At 40.9% G+C, this 24,143-nt stretch overlaps 1 protein-coding gene across 11 annotated transcripts in view; it reads left to right on the top strand.

Moving 5' to 3' along the window:
* Positions 1-2,605: 2,605 nt before the first annotated feature.
* The window catches only part of LOC114644775 (NACHT, LRR and PYD domains-containing protein 12-like), an 86,395-nt gene continuing 64,857 nt past the window's right edge, over positions 2,606-24,143 (top strand). For 5 of the 11 annotated variants that reach the window (XM_051921666.1, XM_051921664.1, XM_051921669.1 and 2 more), the window contains exon 1: positions 2,608-2,768. The gene's annotated coding sequence lies outside the window, so the exon portion shown is untranslated. Of the gene's footprint in view, positions 2,769-24,143 lie in introns of all 11 variants that reach the window. The other 6 variants (XM_051921663.1, XM_051921673.1, XM_051921671.1 and 3 more) reach the window with 3 other exon arrangements.

Consider the following 24,143-nt stretch of genomic DNA (forward strand, 5'->3'; position numbering starts at 1 on the left):
TTGCTCAAATGTTATCCCAAGATGGATGTCTATTGATCGGTATCTCACACTATTCAGACTATGGAAGTGCATTGAGAAGCACTGGCCATTTTTGTTGTTTTAATTTTTTCACTTCAGAATAACATCCATCCATCCATCCATTTTTCAACCCGCTGAATCCAAACACAGGGTCACGGGGGTCTGCTGGAGCCAATCCCAGCTAACACAGGGCACAAGGCAGGAACCAATCCCGGGCAGGGTACCAACCCACCGCAGGACACACACAAACACACCCACACACCAAGCACACACTAGGGCCAATTTAGAATCGCCAATCCACCTAACCTGCATGTCTTTGGACTGTGGGAGGAAACCGGAGCGCCCGGAGGAAACCCACGCAGACACGGGGAGAACATGCAAACTCCACGCAGGGAGGACCCGGGAATCGAACCCAGGTCCCCAGGTCTCCCAACTGCGAGGCAGCAGCGCTACCCACTGCGCCACCGTGCCGCCCTCAGAATAACATTCCACCCTTAAATTTTCACCATTGATATATTTGGATGTTGAAAGCTTCAGAATTCTTGTTGGATGTAAATGTTTTACTGCATTTTATTTATCTTGTACACTGTTGGTCCCAACAGACACCCCCACAATGGTAACAGACTCCATCTGCAGGTAGTTTCTTGACAGTGATGAGTTATCTACGTTAGACTTAAATAAGGACTCTTGAGGCTGATGTATATTAATATGTCGCAATTCTAGTTGATGTGTGTTCTTACACTTTATGTCCACAAAACTGCCCGAATAAGCAGATCCATCATTTGCTGAACTTCAACGCGCCAATGCATGTAGACATTATTTAAATGCAGTGAGTACGACTGGAATGGTAAATGCGACATATGCAGGTGTTGTCTGGGCAGATATCTCTCTTCTGTTATTTAAATTGATTGGTATAACTAGAACTGTTGATTGGGTTTACTTCTGTAGTTCATCGATGTCAAGGCCAAACCCAGTGGTCCCACCATTCCTTACAGCAACTTACAAGGCTACAAATCAGACGTGTGAAGGGAACTTAATTTAGTGAGGATATCATGGCAGTCATGAAGTGGAGGTTTAAAGTTCAGATTATTGCAGTGTGTGTTAATATGTTAACATTATATTAACTATTTCAATGAAAATTACTCAAGTCTTGACTCTATTACTATATTTCTTAAAAAAAAATAGAATATGGCAGTGGTAGCCTAAAGTTTAGAGACACATGCATTTGAACAGAAGGTCGCTTGGTCGAATACCAGATTAGTGACCTTCCACTCTCAATCATCCTTGTCCATCTCTCATTATTACAACTGAGGTACCCTTAAGTAAGGCGCTGAGCCCCCCAAATAGCTCTCTGTGTTCTGCTCAACAGCTCCTCACTGCTGCTACACTGAGGAGGTGAAATACAGAGGTCACATTTCATTGTAGTGTGCTGTGGTGTGTTTACAATGACCAGTAAAGGATTTCTAATTCTCTGCTCTGTGGCTGTTGAAGCCCTCCAAGCATTTTTATATAAGAAAAAAACTGAAGTCTGCACAACCCAGAATGCTGTGTGTATTTCTGTTGTATTGCTGGGATTGTCCTTTGTTGAACTGTTTGACATTACTGACATTTGTAACACGTCTTAATTCATCTTTTTCTCTTTCAGCTCTGATCATGGAGATCCTCATTCAGCAGGAAATAATCCTTGAGCAGCAGTCACTCATTCTAAACTGATACAAGCACAACAGCAGACCTCCGCTGACAACACTGAAGAGGGGCTTCTGCCACTAAACGACCTGAAAGCTCTGCACTCAGGAAGGTCAACTGCACCGTCCAGACATGAAAGGAAAATTGTTCAGTCATCTAGTTTTCATCAAACATCTTTTCATGCAGCTGAGATCAAGTGATGTTCACCTTTACACGCACACAGCCTGTCTATACTGTACATTGGCCACAGTCGGGTCTCCTCAGATTAATCATTCAGGTCTGACTGGAGGAGTGTGAATGGGGTGTTTTTGGTATCAAACGTAAAGTTCTACATGGTGGTTTAACAATGGTGCAGTTGTCCTCAACAACACAGAGACATTCATGAAAAGGAATAAAATCAGAAAAAAAATAACAATAATAATTAATCACAAATTAGGGCACTTCAAGCAAGATAATTAATAATGGTAAAAAAAATAACTGTATTGAACCGTGAACACAGCAAACCCAGACCTGTACTGACAGAGTCCTAAGAAATCCTTGGCAATTTATGACTCCCTGAAAAATAATAAATTTCAATAAGAAATAAGCTACTTACTGTAGTTTAAACAAAGCATGTCGCTCATCCCTGCTTTTTAATGTGTGTGCTCAGAAGCAATGAATAAGAGAAAATGGACCTGTGAGGGTAAAGAGACAGACGCTGAGCCACTGTGGCCACCACTCTGTGTGTCTGTAATCTGAAGAAAGGCCCACACGTCAGTATTGTAATTGTGTCTGTTAGCATCTGTTACTAAGGAGCACCGGGTGGTAAAGTGGCCCCCTTGACTGAGGAAGACTCACCAGACAGCATTCCTGTTTGTTACTTTATTCACAAACCTGCACTTCCTTGTTACAGTGTGTTTGTAATGTAGAAGAGCAGCCAGAGAGCTGACATTACACACACCGAGTCCTGCTGCAGTCTCAGGTTTGGCCTCACAATGGATAACACCTGCTGAAGTCGAGGGGCCGCAGCGGCATATTGAATAAAGTCACGTCGTCAGTTCACAGGACATCAGAGACATAAACAGGTAAGGAGCTAATAATACTGCTCAGAGTAACTCGTGATATTCTAGTCAAGCAGGACACTGGAGGGGCTACAGGTGACTTTCAGAATCTCGTACTTGACTGTTGGTAACAAAGACATTAAATTATACTGAGCTGGCAGAGCAGGACGGAGTTGTCTGGCTTGGAGTTTTTAAACAACATCGACATTCATTTCTTTCTGTAGCGCAGTGTCTGCTTTGCAAATAGCAAAAGAAAAATGAAATGTAATGATATATGTAAAATGTAAAAATCCTTGCTCTGTTTGTTAAATGTTAGTGTATTGTCACACATACACAGCAGAGTGAAATTCTCATTTTCATGTTTCGTCTCTGCTCTCGGCTGCCATGCTTGCTGTTTCTTTATTTTACTGTTTCTTGTCAATCCAGATAGCAGTGCATTAAGTCTGAGGACTAATGTGTAATAGAAAATTGAATTCTAAATCTCTAACAACTCCAACATGCTATTGACATCTCCATCAAGTCAGATTGAGTTTTTTTTTTTTTTTTTTTAATTTGTATTGATTTTATTGTAATCGTTCCAGACAAATAGATCAATTTTTATACAATTACGCTTGAAAACAAATCAACCCCCACCCCTGAGAAAGAGAGCATGGCCAACGGAGTAAAACTTAAAGCTTGTAAACATACCTAAATTGATGAGTTTAATAGGCGGAGAAAGATGAATGGAGAAGTAAAAGAAATGCGAAGAGAGTTATTTCCCCAGCGCTTTAAAAGCTTATTGCAAAACAGCAGTTCTCAAACTGGGGGCGTGAATGTTGCCATATGTGGCGTAATTTCGATATTCGTAGGAAAATTTTAAACTTGTAGCGGTGTATCGGCAGCAAAAAATATAGGAATAAATTTTATTAGGGTTTCAAAAAAATGTTAGGGGGGCGCGATTAAAACTGTAATGAAAACTCGGGTCGCAAATACTTAAAGGTTGAGAAATGCTGTTCTAAAATATTATCGATTAAATCCTGCCAGGTTTTGAAAAAGCTCTGCACAGATTCTATAAGTGAGAATTTGATTTTTTCCAATTTCAAATAATATAAAACATCGGTTACACACTGACTTAAAAGAGGAGAGTTAGGATTCTTCTAGTTTAGCAAAATAAGTGTGTGTGCCAATAGTTTAGTAAAGGCCATCACAGTTTGTTTGTCCTTCTCCACTTTAAGCCCATCTGGATGAACACCAAACACAGCTGTTAGTGGATTAGAAGGGATTGTGACACCAAGGCTGTCTGAAAGACACTTAAAAATTTTCGTCCAGAAGGATGTTAATTTGGTGCAGGCCCAAAACATGTGGCCTAGTGAGGCAGGAGCTTGATTGCAGCATTCACAGGTTGAATCTCGCCCTGGAAACATTTTGGAAAGTTTTAAATGAGGCAGATGAGCTTGATATATAATTTTGAGTTGAATAATTGTATGCTTTGCGCATATGGAGCTCGAGTGAATTCTCTGCATTGCTACCTTCCACTCTTTTTATGATATATTGAGTGAGAGATCTTTTTCCCATTGTCCTCTTGGATCTTTGAAAGGTAGGGACTGTAAAATAATTTTATATATTGCAGAGATGGTGTCTGAGCCCTCGAAGCTGAGCAATATTTTTTCCAGCTTAGAGGAAGGTGGGCGATGAGGAAAATCGGGCAGGTTCTGTTTAGCAAAGTTTCTAATTTGAAGATAGTGAAAGAAATGTGTAGCTGGAAAGTTAAATTTGGAATGTACAACCCCAATTCCAATGAAGTTGGGACATTGTGTAAAACGTAAATAAAAACAGAATACAATGATTTGCAAATCCTTTCCAACCTATATTCAATTGAATACACTACAAAGACAAGGTATCGAATGTTCAAACTGATAAACTTTATTGTTGTTTTGCAAATCTTCACTCATTTTGAATTTGATGCCTGCAAGACGTTCCAAAAAAGCTGGGACAAGGGCAGCAAAAGACTGGGAAAGTTAAGGAATGTTCAAAAAACACCAGTTGTGAACATTCCACAGGTGAACAGGTGAATTGGAAACAGGTGTTTGTCATGATTGGGTATAAAAGGAGCATCCCCAAAAGGCTCAGTCGTTCACAAGCAAGGATGGGGCGAGGTTCACCACTTTGTGAACAACTGCGTGGGCAAATAGTCCAGCAGTTTAAGAACAATGTTTCTCAACGTACAATTGCAAGGAATCTAGGGATCATCTACTGTCCATAATATCATCAAAAGTTTCAGAGAATCTGGAGAAATCTCTGCTCGTAAGCGGCAAGGCTGAATACCAACACTGGATGCCAGTGACCTTCGATCCCTCAGGCGGCACTGCATTAAAAACCGACATCATTCTGTAAAGGATATTACCACATGGGCTCAGGAATACTTCAGAAAACCATTGTCAGTTAACACAGTTCATCGCTACATCTACAAGTGCAAGTTAAAACTCTACCATGCAAAGCGAAAGCCATATATCAACAACACCCAGAAACGGCGCCGGCTTCTCTGGGTCCGAGCTTATCTGAGATGGACTGACGCAAAGTGGAAAAGTGTGCTGTGGTCTGACGAGTCCACATTTCAAATTGTTTTTGAAAATCATTGACATCGTGTCCTCCGGGCCAAAGAGGAAAAGGACTATCCGGATTGTTATCAGCGCAAAGTTCAAAAGCCAGCATCTGTGATGGTATGGGGGTGTGTTAGTGCCCATGGCATGTGTAACTTGCACATCTGTGAAGGCACATTAATGCTGAAAGGTACATACAGGTTGTGGAGCAACATATGCTGCCATCCAAGTGACGTCTTTTTCAGGGACGTCCCTGCTTATTTCAGCAGGACAATGCAAAGCCACATTCTGCATGTGTTACAACAGCGTGGCTTCGTAGTAAAAGAGTGCCGGTACGAGACTGGCCTGCCTGCAGTCCACACCTGTCTCCCATTGAAAATGTGTGGCGCATTATGAAGAGCAAAATACGACAATGGAGACCCCGGACTGTTGAGCAGCTGAAGTTGTACATCAAGCAGAATGGGAAAGAATTCCAGCTGCACAGCTTCAACAATTAGTGTCCTCAGTTCCCAAACGCTTATTGAGTGTTGTTAAAAGGAAAGGTGATATAACACAGTGGTAAACAGGCCCCTGTCCCAGCTTTTTTGGAACGTGTTGCAGGCATCAAATTCAAAAGGAGTGAAGATTTGCAAAACAACAATAAAGTTTATCAGTTTGAACATTCGATATCTTGTCTTTGTAGTGTATTCAATTGAGTATAGGTTGGAAAGGATTTGCAAATCATTGTATTCTGTTTTTATTTACGTTTTACACAGCGTCCCAACTTCATTGGAATTGGTGTTGTAATTGTTCATAGGATGCAAAGACATTGTCTATGAACAGATCGCTAAGTGATTTAATCCCAAATCTTTTCCAAATATTAAAAACTGCATATGTTTGCGAGGGCTGAAAAATGTGGTTCTCATGCAGAGGTGCCACCGATAAAAGATTCTCCATCTTAAAATGCTTTCTACATTGGTTCCATGTTCTGAGTAAGTGAAACACAATTAATATATTGACGATAACTTGCATTTATTGGAACACAAAGCAGGGAATATAGAGAAGTACTGCAGGATTTTATTTCTATTGTGGACCAAGCCTGTGTGTGTTCATCTATTTGTGCCCAGGTTTTTATGGCTTGAATGTTTGCTGCCCAGTAGTAAAACTGAAAGTTAGGTAGAGCCATGCCACCTTCTGTCTTAGGTCTTTGTAGGGTCGCTCTTTGGATACGTGGATGTTTTGAGTCCCAAATAAATGAGGTTATGGTTGAATCTAATTGCTTAAAAAATGATTTATTAATGTATATTGGAATGTTTTGAAATAAAAAGAGAAGCTCAGGCAGGATATTCATCATCACACCATTAATTCTTCCAGATATAATGAGATGAAGGGTTGATCATCTATATAAGTCGTGCTTAATTTTTTTCATACAGGGGGTGAAATTCTGTTGATAAAGAGCTTTATGTTTACTTGTGATGTTTCCCCCTAGGTATTTAAACTGATCTGCAATGATAAAAGGGAAGGTGTCCAATCTAATATGGTATGCTTGAGAATTCACTGGAAAGATCACACTTTTATTCAAATTAATTCTGAGAAAAGAGATCTTTTGAAATTCTGTAAGTGCTGTTAGGACTGTAGGCACAGTATTTGTGGGTCTGATATATACAGTACCATATCATCTGCATATAGAGAAATGTTCTGTTCAAGTCCTTCTCTGATAATCCCCTTTATCTCATAAGCATTTCAACAGTGAACTGCCAGTGGTTCAATGGCGATTGCGAATAGCAGTGATGACAAGGGACATCCTTGTCTGGTACCACGTTCTAGTTTAAAGTAGTCTGAATTAATGTTGTTAATACAAGCTGAAGCTTCTGGATTGCTACACAGTAGTTTGATCCATGCACAAATGTTCGGGCCAAACCTAAATTTCTCTAATGTAGTGAAAAGGTAGTTCCATTCAATCATAACAAATGCTTTTACTGCATCCAACGATAATAATATCTCTGGGGTGTTAGACTTTGCTGGTGAATATATTACATTAAACAGGCGTCAGAAATTGGAAGCTAAGTGTCAGCCTTTAATAAATCCAGTTTGATCTTGTGATATTACCAAAGGCAACACTTTCTCAATCATTCTAGCTAGAACTTTGGAGAGTATCTTAATATCATTATTCAAAAGTGAGGTCTGTATGATGCACATTGTAATAAGTCCTTATTTTGTTTAGCAAAGACAGTGATTAATGCTTGGCACAAAGTTTGAGGTAGAATTCTAATGTCTCTAATTCTAAATCTCTAATGATTCCAACATGCTATTGACATCTCCATCAAGTCAGATTGAGTTTTATCTCATGTTTTTCACTTTGTTTACTGCTGCCATAAATGTAGATTTTATTTTTTTTTGTTTTATTTAAGGCAATTTCTGCTCTTGCATTCTGTGCTGCTGGTTGTTAGGATTTGATTTTATTTTGATTTTCTTCGACCCATTTACGTCTTTTTCAGGCCTTTTTTCTTGGCTTTGGTGTGTTGGCCTGTGTATTGCTGAATACACTTCTGCCGTTTTAACTTTTTATTTTAAACATATTTAAAGATTTGCCTTTGAAAAGTGTTCACCTCTTGGCAGGTTTCACATTTTCTTGTTTTATAACATTGGATCACAGAGGATTTAATTTGGCTTTTTTGGCAGACACTACCATTTTGTATGATTTGGGTTATTTTGACAGCCATATTGGTTATGGTTATGATGTTATTGCTACCATGTGTCATCATTTAATGGCCTTCTTTAAGATGGCGGCCCAGTGTGCCCTCTCTCTTAGGTTAGGGATACATTGCTAGGTGCTTCTTGTTTGATTTGGCAAAGATTTTGTGATGGAAACAAACTTCTTTTTTGTTAGAGCTTGTTAGATCAGCTGCGTTTTGACAAGTTTTTCAGATTTTTAACTGAGAATCTTTGATTTTGTTTTGATCTCTGAAAGCAGATCATTGGCCTTCCATGAGATTGGTGCAGAGGTCACTAGTAGTTTGTCCTCTTGTTGCCTGTTCATGTTGGTGATTCCCTGGACAGATTGGCCTTTATTGTGTCAAAGTCAGCAGAGAATCATCAAATTGTAACAAATCTACATAAGTAAAAGTGTGGTATTTTATTTTTATTTCTCTGCACCACTTGCTGAACTAACTTGTACCCTGACAGTTTCTATTGCCTACACTGCAAGATCCTTCTTGGCATGTCAGGGTCACCAGAACACATCCTGTGATTGAGTATCATGTTTAAAAATAAATATTGTTTTACAGTCAAAAAAGGGAAGATGAGAGGCGGAAGGCTTACAACTCAACTGGCATCTTGAATTAATCCTGAGGGCAGATTGTCAGATACCATAGGCAGTGGGCTAACTGGAGCAGTTATACTGGTGGGCCTTGAGGGACTGTGTATCTGTGGGAAAGATCTAACTTACATGCATTGACAGTGTGTATTTAATTAATTTGGGGTCAATTTGTTTTGTGTATTTTTGTTTGTTTTGCATATTTTGATCTGCTGTATATTCAGGGACTGGATTTCTGATGTAATAATGAGGAGGGTTGATGTTCTTGGTTTGTGTTACGTGTTCCTGTGGCTTTATGTATTGTGATTCGTGTGTGTGGGGTTTTGTAAAGTATGTGCTGTGTACTGTGATATGTGATTTTTTAAAACTTCTGTATGGTATTCCATGATTTAGCTGAGTAAACTCTGCTTGATTTAAAGTGTTTTCCAATTAATTGTGAGTCAGCTACACGAACACCACGTGTTTGACGTTAACTCAAGGCGGGCCTCGGCAATCCACGATTATGTGAGCACCATAACTGATAACATCAATCAGAGATCAGAGGAGGGAGCAACATCATCAATAAGCCGACTTTAAGTGTAATGCAATGTATGTATGATGTATTAGGCAGTGGCGTAGCTGGGGGGGGGTAAGGGGGGACATCTGTCCCCGGGTGTAACATCCAGGGAGCGCCAAATTGATGTTACGAAATTTTAGAATTTGTATTTTGGAAAACAGGAGGGGGCGCAAAATCTTCAGTTGTCCCCGGGCGCTGAAAGCCCTAGCTACGCTTCTGGTATTAGGGTACAGCTCTGAAAAGATGAAGAGTTTATTTAATTGTCATAAAACAGAAGAATAGGTAACAGAGACAATGGTGGTCTTTTCAGCAGTTGATTAGGAAATCATTTTTGATAAATAATAACACAAATTGGAAACACGAAAGAGGACACAAGGCCATCCAGCTCAATGCCTGAGTACATTACAGTTCTGAATTTGTGCATTGCATAATTAAATATTAATGGCATTATTCACATAAAAATATGTAAACCTATTATTTTATGACCGTCTTACTTGAAATACTTAAAACATGTAAGTATTCAATAGCAACATGAATATAAATTATATACAAGAATATACAGCAGAATTCCTAGAATAAACATGCAAACATATTTTGTGCATTTAGCAATCTAAGAAAGCAGCAGCTTCGTGTGAGCGGTGCGATGTCTCAGTGCCACTCCTGTGGAGGAGTTTACTGTCGTCAGAAGGTCAGCCTGGACGATACGACTGGCCATTCACGTCAGTGTCATTTTAAAGGACAGACCTGTGCACTGATGCTATGAATGATTTGTATTTTACATCATCGGCCTCTAGCTTGGCGGTGCCATTATTAACACACAACTGGAGGCCATTGTCATGGGTACAACTTTAGAAGAATGCACTGTACAGTGATTCACTTACCAAAAAGTCAACAAAAAAAGTCAAATTGATGGGAAGGTTTTGCACAGCAGTCACAGGATTAGATCCAGTGAGTTGTCTTTGCAATGTCTGCCTTCATCTAATCGCATAGAAAGTTGTTTTTTTTGCAGATTCCAAGAGGTCTGTGTTGTCCTTTTTCTCTTTGCTGCAGACAGTCTGAGCTCCTCACTCAATGGACTTTTAAGGAATAAACACACCGTGGATGATCTCACAAGGGTTTTGAAAGCAGCCCACCGTTTTAGGCCTTTAATGTAATCACAGACATCTTTGTGAAAATCAGCACCATGCGTGCCAGACCAGACTTGACAATTGTTATAACGAGCGTTTCTGTTTACTGGCGTATCCTCAATTGCAGAACATTTTAAATTTTTAATATTTTACTACTGGACTATTATAAAAATAATAAAGAGTTCAAATGTATTTAATTATTGAAGTACATGCAATTGTATCTGTGTTACTTTTTATTATTTTACAATGAACATACAAATACTATCATGACAAGGGGCTTATTTTCTAACCCTCTTTTGTGCTGAAGGTTTAAAATACAACAGCAGGAGCCCACCAGGGTTGGTCCTGTAAGCTCTTTAAGTGTGACTTTCTTTTCTTGGACATTACACATCTCTGAACTACTCTGACTTAGAATTGGTACTCTTATATATATATATATATATATATATATATATACACAGTATATAATGATGTTAATATGGAACACACACCTTTTTTAACTTTTTAAAATAACCTTTTGTCTTTCACTAACAAAAATAGCAATGGGAACAAAAGCTGTAATAATTTAAATGTGATTTATATGGTCAGTTTTCAATAAACGATAGAGTTTTTAATGTAGTCTTACTACTTGGTAACTAATGGCAGATTAATAATTTAATCAATAGTGAGAATAGTGAGAAATCCCAATTAACATCAGGAAAAAGGTGGAAATGAATGACAATTGAAATGGAGCTCATTTTCAATCAATGGCTTAGGCTATGATGATTTATTATTTTGTAGTGAACATGTAAGATTAATTTAAACAAGAATTCCACAAAATAAGAACAAAAAAAATGGAAACTTTACGTGAGGTTCTCTTCTCATCAAATGGGACTTTTGTGAACTCCCTGACATTACGCTCAACTTCACTTTTACGCTGGCATGTGCCAGGCTGAGGGTTGACACTTCATTTTCTTGCTTTAATTCTCTTTGGTGGAAGCAATACCAGCTCAGATTAGAGTCTTGATATAAATGTGGCTCATGTGCTAAATGTTCTTCATGGAATAATAATAATAAGTTACATTTATAGAGCACTTTTCACAAACCCAAGGTCGCTTTACATAAAGAGTAAATTTTAAAAAAAAAACAATGAAGGCAAACGTTTGTAGAAGAGGAAAGTTTTCAGAATACCCCGGTTTGGCATTTTATAATTCATTAGTGGGTTGTGTGGGTGATTGTAGAATGTTTCATTGTGAAAAGGGTTTTTGTATATGAAGTTGGTTCTTTGTACTCTGTGCCTGATATTAAGAAAAACAAAATGAAGTATTTACTGTATGGTAGACTACTTAGCAGGTGTTGCGGGTGGCTGGGGGGGCGACCCAGCCAGGATGCCCTGGAGGATCGGAAGAGGGCTTACGCCTTCCCAGATCATGTGGGGGAGACTGCCCTGGCGGCTATGGGGAGCTTGGAAGCGCAACCCTGTAGGGGCCCGTGGTCACCGCCAGGGGGCACCCCAATGCCTTGGGAGCCCTGGACCTGGGAAGAGGATCGGGGACACCCAGAGTGTTTCCAGGTGCGCAGCCGGCACTTCTGCCACACTGGGGAGTGCCGGTGGAAGATTGTTGGGAGGCACCTGGAGCACATCTGGGTGATGATAAAAGGGGCCGCCTCCCTTCATTTGGGACTTGAGATGGGTGGAAGAAGGCCGAGGTCTTGGAGGAGGCAAGGAGGCGGCCTGAAGAAGGAAAGGCATTTGTGTTGTGGCCAGGACTTTGGGGACTTTAGGGGTTTATGTGGCACTTTTGTAAATGTGGAGCACTTAAATAAATGTGTTGTAGGTGAGTTGAACGTGTCTGCCTGTCTGTGTCCGGGTCATCATCCACACAGGACATTCATAGATCAAGAAAACCTGAACTTTGCTTCTCAAGGCTGTTACCATCTGTTCATGGTTATTTGTTGTATAGAGCAGATTACAGATCTAAAGAAATAAAAGTTATTTCTGGAACCTTCTTGTGGAAGAGTCTTTTGGGAGCCAAAAATTATTCCCTTTTAGCATCACCCTGAGGAACTGCTCTGCCACTCTGAGCGGTGTTTTTGTGTGGCGTGTTGTTGGGGTTTTGTGTAAAAGACAACAGTGTCAAGTGTCATTGTGAATTGTCATTTGTGGTATTTGATAAATGGCTTTAGGAATATATGTGCTTGGGAATAAATAATGGGAGCTGGAAGTTTGTTTTTTTTTAGGGGGGCGATTTTGTTTTTACTTTTGTCACCACTGTGAAGCACTAGGATGGAAATGAAGAACATAATCGCTGGAATTTCTTCTTTGTGAATAAAGAGGAGGCCACACTAGGATGTTAATAGTGAAGCCATTCCTAGACCAAGAATCCAAGAATTGATGATTGTAACTTTGCTGTCTCACTGTAATTTAAAGTTTAGGTATTAAAATGAATATTTTTCAGTAAAACACAAAAAAGATTTAAAGTAAATGCTGGAAAGGCTGATGTTATTGAGTGCCATAAAGGAAGGGATAAGAGAATCTGAGCTGTAGAGAGCCAAAATGTCGAGCTCAAACAAATCAGTCCAGTCTCATATCTGACCTTGGTGTTTGACACAAGAGGTGGTTGTCAAACAGCCATCATGGAACTGATGCAGGATTGAGAAATGGAAGAAAGTGGGAGGAGGTACAAATGGTGAAAGACTGTCAAGAAAACGTAACTGTAAGTTACATAAGACAGGAGTCCAAACAGTGCTGATGTATGAGGATGTGATTTGGGCCATCAAGAAGATGTAGGAGCTGTTCATCAGGACAGAAAGAAAAGAGAAAAAATAAATAAGGATATCCGCAAGATGTCAGGGGTATCATGGAAAGTAGGGTGACATGGTATGGACACCCCAATTAGAAATGCATGCTGTTGGTGGATGAAAAGACTTTTGAAGGATGGCAGATGCTTAGGTAGAGAGATTTGGTAACAAGAGATTTGAAAATGTTGGTCTGAGGGCAGAGGATGCTGTGGTCAGGATACAGTGGAGACCAGGATCTACATGGCTGACTGTTAACACCTGAGCAATGGTTTCAAGTAGAACAAGAAAACAGTAGTGCATACTTCTATTATCTAGCTGTGATAAAATGAGGACTACACAGTTAAAAAGACGACCTGAGTGGAGATGCTGGGCAATTTTACCTGAAAAGAAATCATTGAAGTCGGGGTCTGCAAAGTAGGATGAAGTTTCATGAATTGGTCATCTTTTGTAAGTGTTTGGTTTATCACATCCACACAAACAGTGCAAGAAGGAAACGCTTACTGTGAATCTGAGGCTCCATCCATGTAACTGTTCATATTAAAGCACTGATTACTTAGGAATTCTGAAATCCCCCATAAGTGTGGCACAGATAGACAAGGTGCTGTGTACTGAAGTTCTGTTCTGAGTCCAAAGTGAGCACCGTGTGGTTGTAGCCCATCTCACTATTTAGTCAAACTGGTGTTCATTTTGTTCACTCGCTGACTACAGCAGTGCTTGAAGAGTCTGGCAGTCCATTTTGTTCAATCAGAATTCTGATATGTCAGACCCCATGTGTCTTTGATATGTGAGAATGAAGCCCCTCCTGAACACATCTACAGTGTGCTTTCTGTGTTAAAGAATTACAAGCTGACAGCTTTGTCACAGACTCCTGAAGAGGCCCATAATAATTACAGTACCTGAGAAGTCCCTGCTTGTAACTTGAGATCCAGCCGTGTGTTTCCTGTAAATCCTGTTTTTCTGGTTTTATTTGAGTGCAGCTCTGACAGATCACGGCTGTTACAGGCCCTGCACCAATTCATTGCTCATTGTACTTCAAGGCAGGCAGTTTCTAGTTGTTATTGGTCTTGTTTGGTCTTTACACAAATACCCTAAGACTTCCATCAAACATGCTGTATTGTCTAAAGTCAAAATTAGTTTTGTTTCTTTTTTACTTCATGTCACTTGTAAATTTACCATTTTAGTTTAAAGAAATCTCACCAGTTCATTAGTTTCAAAACCCACTTTTGCAGTTCTTTGTGACTGATGTGTAGGGAGCCCCCATTCTGAGAGCGGACACAAACAGATTTCATTAGCAGCCATTAAATAAGATGGTGTTGATGTAAAGGCCACAAACAGTGTCTGACTCAGGACCAGACAAGCTCTCTGACTGTTCAACGTTCTAATGTACTAACATCAACCCTGAACCAGTCTTAGTTAAAAATAACATATATAGGACAGGTAATTGTTCTTAAAATAAAGATTAATTAAATAATAAAACAAAAGGCTGGTAATGAAAATCTTGGTGGCTCAGAGGCTAAGGGTCTGCACTGGCATCTGGAAGGTTGCTGGTTCAAATTCTGCTACTGCCAGAAGGAATCCAACTCTGTTGGGCTCTTAAGCAAGAACCTGAACATAAACATCGCTACAGGGGTGCTGTGTAATGCTGACCCTGCACTCTGACCTCAAAAGGTCATACAAAAACACACTTTCCCCTTGAGGATTAATACAAGATACCAAATGGGTCAGCACCTGTGTAGATGGAGACTCTGGTGTGGTGCTCTGCTCCTTCTCGCCCACTCAGGTCTGCCAGTGAACAGCGTCTGGTGATGCCACCTATGTATGGCATCAAGCCTCATTCCAGACTCTTTTCCTACACTTCCTATTTTCTACTGTATGTAGATCCTAGTTGGTGGAACAAGGTGCAAATCTTCATCCGTCCTGTTGAATCCCTCAATGTATTTAAGAAGCAATTGAAGTCCCATCTGTGCTGTGAATATCTGTTTAATGGATTGGGAAAAAAACAACTATACTCTGTCATCTTTTACTTTGATGATTAACTTGTAGTTTAAGTTTAACTACTTTGTTGATTATAATCTATGATTGTAAATGTATGAGTTATTACATCTTTGCATTTGTGGCAATCATCTTTTGTTTCCTGTCCTACTACACTTGCTGTTCAAACAGGCCCAGGCCTAATGTTACTCGATTATGTTTACCTCTGTTGTAAATCGCTTTGGATTAAAGTATCTGCCAAGCAAATAAATGTCAATGTAAATGCCAAAATAAATGAATAATAAATATATAAATAGATAAATAAGTTTTCCTGTAGTCCTGGCATTAATGTTATGGGCACCTCCATATTTGAAGATGTGTACCAGCAGATGCTGCTGGTCTGAACTTTAAGACAAATAACAGAAAAACAAGAAGAATAAGCGACTCTTTAGTGTTATTACTTCAGCAGTCTCCCATAACATAGCAAGCAAAAGTTTGACATCCACTGCACATAACAGAAAAACTGTCCCAAAGTATGATGTGAAGGAGAGCAGCTGTAAGTTTTACTAATTCAGATAACAAGCCAACCATTAAAAATGACAAAAAGGCTGATTGTGGAGGAGATTTACATAAATATATTAGTCAAATACTGCAGTTATGCATAGTGTGCTACACCCAACCACTTCCTCCCCAGGTTCAAAATATATACTGTATATATATTACAAAAGAAAAAAAGAATTACAAAAGGAGCCTTTATCATAACAGACTTGAAATCAAAGATGATAGCTTGGTCAAAGCTAAACTAATTTCCAAAAGAATTGCAGCATCCATGATGTCAACAACAAATAGTTGTAATAATTTGTCAGTTCTTAAAATGTGTGTAGAAACGTACCCTTTCAATCTGTAAAATCTCTTAATGTCACTCCATTACAGCCAGTAGAACAGTGACAGATGAGCACAATAGGACATCCTCAAACAGCACATACAATCGATGGTTCAGCTATGCCAGGAAATGCCATCACCAGTGACATTCTTCATTTTTCTGGAGTGGTTGAGGTAATTTCCACAGTTTACTTCTTGCCATAAGCTCTGTCTAGCTGCTTCTAAACTCCACATAATAGGTTTTGTCCACTCTTCCATCTCGGCTCCATTGTGCTCCTCTGTCAGCATCCTATGGGCTGTAATGGTCTGTAGGGTTGTTGTTTCATGTTTGAACTTTAAATACTTTGAAATGTTCAGTTCATATTTATTTAGTCATCCAGTCAGCACTCTGTTACTGTGAACATGAGGTGATATGCCATGAAGTTCAGTCAGTGAGTCAGCCTGGCCCAAATCGACAAGCCAAGTTTATCTCAGCCAGTTTCGGTTCCACCAAAGAGGAATGAGGCAAGTTGTGCTTGGTAATTGAGGCACAAAGCTTCATCTCATAAGCTGTTATCTAATGTTGCTGTATTGTTACTCACATTTCATTTAATTTTCCAGCACTTATCCAAAGCCGAGATGGTGGGGTAACAGTCTTAGCAGTTACGCGCATACATCCCTTTCCCCAGTCACACATGCCAATTCATACTGTGCTACCTCAAGGCATTCTTATGCCATCTGGGAGATATTTTCCTCCCAGCAATCCCTGGGTCGTCCTCAGAATCTCCTCCTAGCTGGTCATGCCCATAAAACCTCCACAGGGAGGCATCCTGGAGGTATCCATATCAGATTACCAAACCACCTCAATTGGATCCCCTCAATGCGAAGGGTCAGAGTCTCTACTTCAAACCTCTCCCAGATGTCTGCACTTCTCACCCTATCCCAAAGGGAGGGCCCAGCTACCCTGTGGAAAAGGCTCATTTCAGCTGCTTGTAATCTCATTCTTTCAGTTATTATCCAAAGCTCATGACCATAGGTGAGAGTAGTGATGTTGATTGACTGGTAAATAGAGAGCTTTGCCTTGTGACTCAGCATCTTCTTAACTATTACAGATCGGTATAACAACCGCATAACTGCATTCGCAACCACAATCTGTCTGTCGATCTCCCCATCACTTTTTCACTCACTCATGGTACTTAAACTCCCCAACTTGAGGCAGTAACTCACCTCCCATTCAGAGAGGACAGTCCACCTTTTACCTACTAAGGACCATGGCCTCAGATTTGGATTTGCTGATCCTCATCCCTGCCGTTTCACACTCGGTCACAAACCTTCCAAATACATGTTGGAGATTGTAGCCAGATAAAGCCAACAGGACCACATTGTCTATAAAAACTATCAATGCAATTATAAGGTTATCGAACTGGACCCCCCACCCCCCAGGGTACATCTTCATATCCTGTCCATGAAAATCACAAGTTTGGTTTCCCACAAAGACTGGAAATAGTGTTGGTGTTTTTCAGAGTATGCGGACACAGCTCTCGCTGTGATTATACAGAGACCGGATAACTCTTATTAGGGGGCCATGGAATGCCATACTCTCCCAGCATTCCCACAGATGTCCTTGAGGAACATGGTCATACGCCTTATCTAAGTCCTTAAAACACAAGTAGTTGGAATGGCTGTACTCTCATGCCCCCTCCAGAATCCTTGGCAGGGTAAAGATCTGGCCCACTATTCCAATGCCTGGATGAATCCACATTGCTCGTCCTGGATCTGAGGTTCGACGATTGGGTAGTGTTTCCTTTCTAGTACTCTAGCATAAGCTTTTACAGGAAGGATGAGGAATGTTGTACCTCAATAATTGAAGCACACTCTTAAGCCTGGGTGAATGTCTCCCTTCCATTTTTTTGAGTTGCCTGAAGGTTTGCCAGATCATCTTTGACCCCAATTGATAGTCACTTTCCATGGTCTCTCTAAACTCCTCCCACACCCAGATTTTTGCTTCCCTGACCAAAAAGGCCACTGTCCTTTTGGCCTGTTGGTACGTCTCTGCTGCTTCAGGAGTCTGCTGTGCCAACCATACATGGAAGGTGTCCTTTTTCAGCCTGATGGCATTCCTCACCTCTGAAGATGCATTCCTCTTGTTCTTCAGGACAAAATACAACATGGCATCGGCCAGGCAGATGAACAATAAGAAGCCCACCCTCGCTTGACTCCTTTCACCCTGAGCAACTCCAGAGTAAAGGAGAATGCAGCCTCTATTAAGGGGTTTGCCTCCATAACTAACCAAGTGGGTGATACTACTGTATATCTAGTTGGTAGCTCTCCACCTCACCCTCCAGCTCCAGCTTCTATCCCACAAGAGAGGTGACATTTCACATCAATCTGTGTGTCTGGGTTCCAGTCCACCAAGGCCCTTGCCTTTGACCACTGCCCAAGTCACATTGTAGCAAGACCCTGTTCCTCCTGCAGGTGGTGAGTCCAGAGGAGTTGTTAGTTAGTTAGTTACCTTTTAAATGAATCAAATATATCCATTACAAAATTATAAAACATTATAAGTTTTCTATTGAAAACAACAAGAGTTAATATTATACAACATTTAAATTATCTGTTTGTCATCACAGTACTTTTTTGTCAATTTAGCATATATAATGTTTCTGATTTCTGAAATCTACAGTTGTTTTACACTAGAATTCCTAAACTCATGATCCCAGGCCACCTTAAATCCTTTTGCACCTCTCCATCAGTGTCTTTTGTTTTGTAAATGTGTCAATCAGCACAAGCAGCAAGCAGCCTGCTGTCCCATCCCCATCTGTCCAACCATCCCCTCTTTTGATGGAGCTCAGCTTGGGCAAAGAGTCCTCCAGCTCAAGCCCTGATTATCTGGGAGTGAGGTACCTGCAGCTGTATAAGTTAAATAATATAACGTTATTTGGAACACCTGTATTTCATGTGTGTTCTGTGTCTACAAAGACATAAGCTTTCAAAGGCTTCAGGAATTCTAGTGTTAAATTATACTGCTATGGTCCTTACAAAAGGTAAACATTTAAAGCTATGCTGTCCATTAAAATATCCAAGAATTAATATTATTTATCACAGCAAAATGATGGCATTATTCCCTATTGTTCTTTTTTGTCAATGAAAGACAAAAGGAAAATACATAGTAATAAAAAATGCATTATAAAGGTGTGTTGGTGTGCTAGTTATACAATCATTAAGTTATACAAAGTACGACAACACAAAAGTTGAAAGCACTTTGAGTATTCCAGAATTGATAAATAGGATCTTGGATGTATGTGGGCTGTTGAGAAATGGGGGGCTTGCTTGTGGGGTTGAAATTTCCTGTCCATGTGGGTGGCATGCTGGGCAGTGTGACTGCACTGTTTTAACTACACTTATCATCTGGGGTCACAGAATCACATTGCCGACTGACTCTTTTGCTTCTCCTTCCCTGCTACTGCTGAGACCATTTCTGACAATAAACCCAAGACTTTTTTGAAAATACGATCATGAGTTGCATCCTGTGATGGCATGGCAAAGAAGATCTTACAGGCTGTTTGATCCATTTGCAATGTTACTAGTACCGTAATTATACATCCTTTTCCCTTCTCAGCCACATTTTGTTTATGGTTAATTACAATTATATGAGTACCAGTAACCCCGCACTCCATGATAACGCGCAGTGAATACACTTGACTTGAGCATTCATAGTTTTCATACTCTTTCTCTGAATGTTTAGCATTCGTTTGCTCAGAGGTTGATGTGCTTGCTGCTTCATGAGCAGTTCTTGTTTTCTGCACTCTAGCGGCCTGCTTCTTCTCTTTTTTCGCTGACATCTTTTTGCGTTAAAACTGATTAAGACAGTGTTTGTGTTGCAATCACTTAGTGCATTTTCCTTAATTTTTCTCTTAAGCTGGCACTTAAGTCTTCAATCTGCCACAAGAATGATTTACGATATGAAGAGGTAGGGGAAGTGACGGCGAAGGTGGCAGGGAATGAGAACAGTGCCCATGCGCATGTGCCACACAGATGCCCTGCAGCCTGCTTCTGAGAGTTGATTCCACAATAAAATAAAATAAAAATAAAAAGAGGAATAACCTTGAAGGTCAATCATCACTGTGAAAGCAGATAGTATACTCCACGTAGTATATGGAGCAGCAAGGTGGCACAGTGGTAGCACTGCTGCCTTGCATTAAGGAGACCTGGGTTTGCTTCCCGGGTCCTCCCTGCGTGGAGTTTGCATGTTCTCCCCGTGTCTGCGTGGGTTACCTCCGGGCGCTCCGGTTTCCTCCCACAGTCCAAAGACATGCAGGTTAGGTGTATTGGCGGTCCCAAATTATCCCTAGTGTGTGCTTGGTGTGTGGGTGTCCTGCAGTGGGCTGACGCCCTGCCAGGGGATTTGTTCCTGCCTTGCACCCTGTGCTGGCTGGGATTGGCTCTAGCAGACCCCCGTGACCCTGTGTTAGTATATAATGGGTTGGGTAATGACTGACGTAGTATATGTGTACCAAATTTCAGGTCAATCGGTCAAACGGATTGCGAGCTACAAATGATTTAAAATCCTGGATAGGCAATCGGACAGCCACGGTATTATATAAGAAGTTATGTATGTATGTGTAAATATATATATATTTTTAAAGTAGATTGGCCCTAGTGTGTGCTTGGTGTGTGGGTATGTTTGTGTGTGTCCTGCGGTGGGTTGGCACCCTGCTCGGGATTGGTTCCCTGCCTTGTGCCCTGTGTTGGCTGGGATTGGCTCCAGCAGACCCCCGTGACCCTGTGTTCGGATTCAGCGGGTTGGAAAATGGATGGATGGATGTTTAACATTATACCCTTGGTTTATTGTATTAGGGCTTACTAAGCTTACCCATGGCTACTGTTTAACATCATTCCCTGGGTTTACTCTCTCAAGACTGTTGAAGATTATATTTTACTAGCCAACCCGCAGCATAACATACGCCACATAATTATTTATTAATGGGTGAACACTTCCTGAATGACACAATTGTCCAAATGGGGTGGGTTTGAGGATACGACTGTGAGTGAATGAAAAGATGGAACTCTGGAGAGAGAAACATACAATTGTCTGTGACTTAAAACTGGGTTTGGCAGATACAGGCATATTGTTTTGAAAGTTTGTCGCTGTGCTTTATTAATTGTCATTGCAGGAAATTGTCTGCGTGTAAAAGTAAAAGGCAAATTTGAATCTGAAGGGGTCAAGGATATCCGGGGAATAAGGACAGTTTGTGAAGTAGGAGCTGCGATAGTTTTACACTCCAGTACATTGCGGTGAATGCTGGTAACAGTCCGTCTAGTGCCATCACAGAGACTTCTTGCTGGCATGAGGTTTCTGAGAAGCATGACGACTGAACCAATTTTAATTTTGAGTTTATGCGGAGGCATGCCAGTGGGAGTAAGACTGTTAATAAATTCTTCAGGAAATGAAACTTGATCTGTGGTATCGCCTGTGATGATGGAGGCCACGCTGGTGAAAGTTATTTCGTCGGTAGGGATAAGTTTCAGTACTTGTTCATTAAGGTGTATTGAGTCTTCGTTGTTGACGCTTAATATAGCTTGCGTACTGAGTTGTTCCGGAGTCACAGTTGAGAAACACTTTTTTAATGAGTTTTAAGCACAGGGAAAAAAATGAACATGTGAAACATCCGTAATGTAATAAGCCACCAAGAAAAGTAACATTGCAACAATGCACGCTACGATCCGATCGCTGTAAACAGAAGTGAAAACAAAATTGAGCCCGGTGCGTTCTTTAACTGCTTTGTGGTGCAGTTTCAGTGCTCCTGCTTTGCAGTAAGGAGACTGTGGAAGATTGTGGGTTAGCTTCCCGGTTCCTCCCTGTGTGGATAGCGCTTTGAGTACTGAGAAAACCACTATATAAATGTAATGAATTATTATTATTATGCGTCCAGCCCCCTCTCTCTCATGCCTTTGTGTGTATGTCACTCTCTCTCTTGCGCCTTTGTGTGCGTCTCACTCTCTTGTGTGTGTGTGTGTGTGTGTGTGTGTGTGTGTGTGTGTCGTGCTCTCTCTCTCTCTCTCTCTGGCTTGCTCGCTTGCTTGCTCGCTACACAGGGAATGCACAGGGAGAGACTGAACACGTGCGGAAATCATCTGCGCACACGGCTGCTTAGTAAATTATTGTTGGTGGGCGGGGCTCTGTGAGTTGGCAGGTGTGGCTCTGTCTTGCGTGCATCTTGCTTGCCATGGATGGTTTCTGAGAAGCATGATGACTGAACCTATTTTAATTTTGAGTTTATGCGGAGGCATGCCAGTGGGAGTAAGACTGTTAAGAAATTCTTAGGGGAATGAAACTTGATCTGCGGGATCTTTTTTGATGATGGAGGCAATGCTGGTGAAAGTTACTTCGTCGGTAGGGATTAGTTTCAGTACTTGTTCATTACGGTGTAGCGAGTCTTCGTTGGTGATGCTTAATATAGCTCGCGTACTGAGTTGTTCCGGAGTCACAGTTGAGAAGTCGATGTGTGTATGCTTTGAGAGCGAGGGTCGATGCGGTAGGACCATCTAAGAAGAAGCATATTTGTCACGGATGTGAATCACTGTATGCAGCATGTAAAAAAGTTTGCGAGGGGATAGAGTTGGCGGGCGGGGCTCTGTCGTGCGTATCCAATGGACTTAGAGTTGGTGGGCATGGCTCTGTCGTGTCGTGCGTAGTGAATTGTTGGTGGGCGGGGCTCGGTGAGTTGGCGGGCGGGGCTCTGTCGTGCGTATCCAATGGACTTAGAGTTGGTGGGCATAGCTCGGTGAGTTGGCTGGCGTGACTCTGTCGTGTCGTGCGTAGTGAATTGTTGGTGGGCGGGGCTCGGTGAGTTGGCGGGCGGGGCTCTGTCTTGCGCCTTGCCTTCCAATGGTCGGCTGTTTTAGTGAATTATATATATAGATGCTTATCCTCATATGCCGCTGTTGCGGGGCTTGTTTTGTTTTGGACGTGCTCTGTCTCTAGGTATGTCAGAGGACTGGGACTTTGTGAAGTGTGGTTGAGCTTCATGTGGGAAAGCAAAATGGGTGGAGGGACTAGGGGGGAGAGAAAGCTATCTCTAATCTGTCCTTTTAATCCTTATAATTATAAGCGCCAATGCAACAATAGGCTACATGGCAATAACTCCTGGGAAAATTGGAAATTAAGGTCAAAACTGTCTTATTTTCAGTTAAGACTACAAAATTACAACAAAGGTTCAGAAGCAATGTCTCCATGACCAAACAGTTAACTTTGTGCGCTGGAATGTTAAAGGTCTGAATCACGAATTAAAGAGAAAGCAAGTATTCTCTCACCTAACAGGACCAAACGTTAAACTAGTATTTTTACTGGAGACCCACTTATTAAGCAAGGATAAGTTTCAGCTGCACAGAGACTGGACTGGACAAATATTCCATTCCAGCTTTACAAAGAAAACTAGAGGTTTGGGAATTCTCATACACAGAACAATTTCATTTGCAGTATCAGATGTAGTATCTAACCCTGAAGGGAGATGTGTGATTATCATGGGTAATTTATTTAACTGTAAAGTGATTTTGATAAATATCTATGCACCCAATGTGAATGATAGGGACATCAAAAATTCATAATTTTATAATGGCTGGGGCTTTAATTGTGTTTTAAATCCAGACTAGATAGGTCTCCTACAACAGGGGCGATGACATCTAACACTGCAAAGACAATTACACAGTTTGTAACTAATCACAACTTAACAGACCCCAGGGGGGTAGTTTCCGTTCGTCACTTAAATCATCCGAAATCAGATGCCTCATCTTGGATGAGTTAATGCCGGTGAAACTCATCCGGGATAAGTCGGTTTTTCAAACGCAGTCGTGTAGTAGATTAGTCTAGCTGGATCTAATCATCCGAGATGAATGCGTGCGCCCACGCTGATTAAAAGGCCCATAAATATTGAGTCTAGAAAACATGATCAGCAAGTCTTTGATAGGCTGTAACAAAATGACGAAAGAATAGGCACCTTTTATCACACAAGCGGAGCAAGACCTTTCATTCGAAGGACATGAACAATTTCAAGATTTAATATGCACAAGGGGTAACACTGCAAAAGCAGCCCAAACCAGAAAAGACGGCTGGCAAAAAGTGCCCGACAAATTAAATGCTAAGTGGTGTGCTTTGTACTTACTGAATGTAGCGTTTCATTTCCTATGTGTCAGATTAATTATTTAATATGTCATAATTCCAGATCAAACGTG

This window comes from Erpetoichthys calabaricus, assembly GCF_900747795.2.
Source record: "Erpetoichthys calabaricus chromosome 1 unlocalized genomic scaffold, fErpCal1.3 SUPER_1_unloc_2, whole genome shotgun sequence".
Taxonomy (NCBI): domain Eukaryota; kingdom Metazoa; phylum Chordata; class Cladistia; order Polypteriformes; family Polypteridae; genus Erpetoichthys; species Erpetoichthys calabaricus.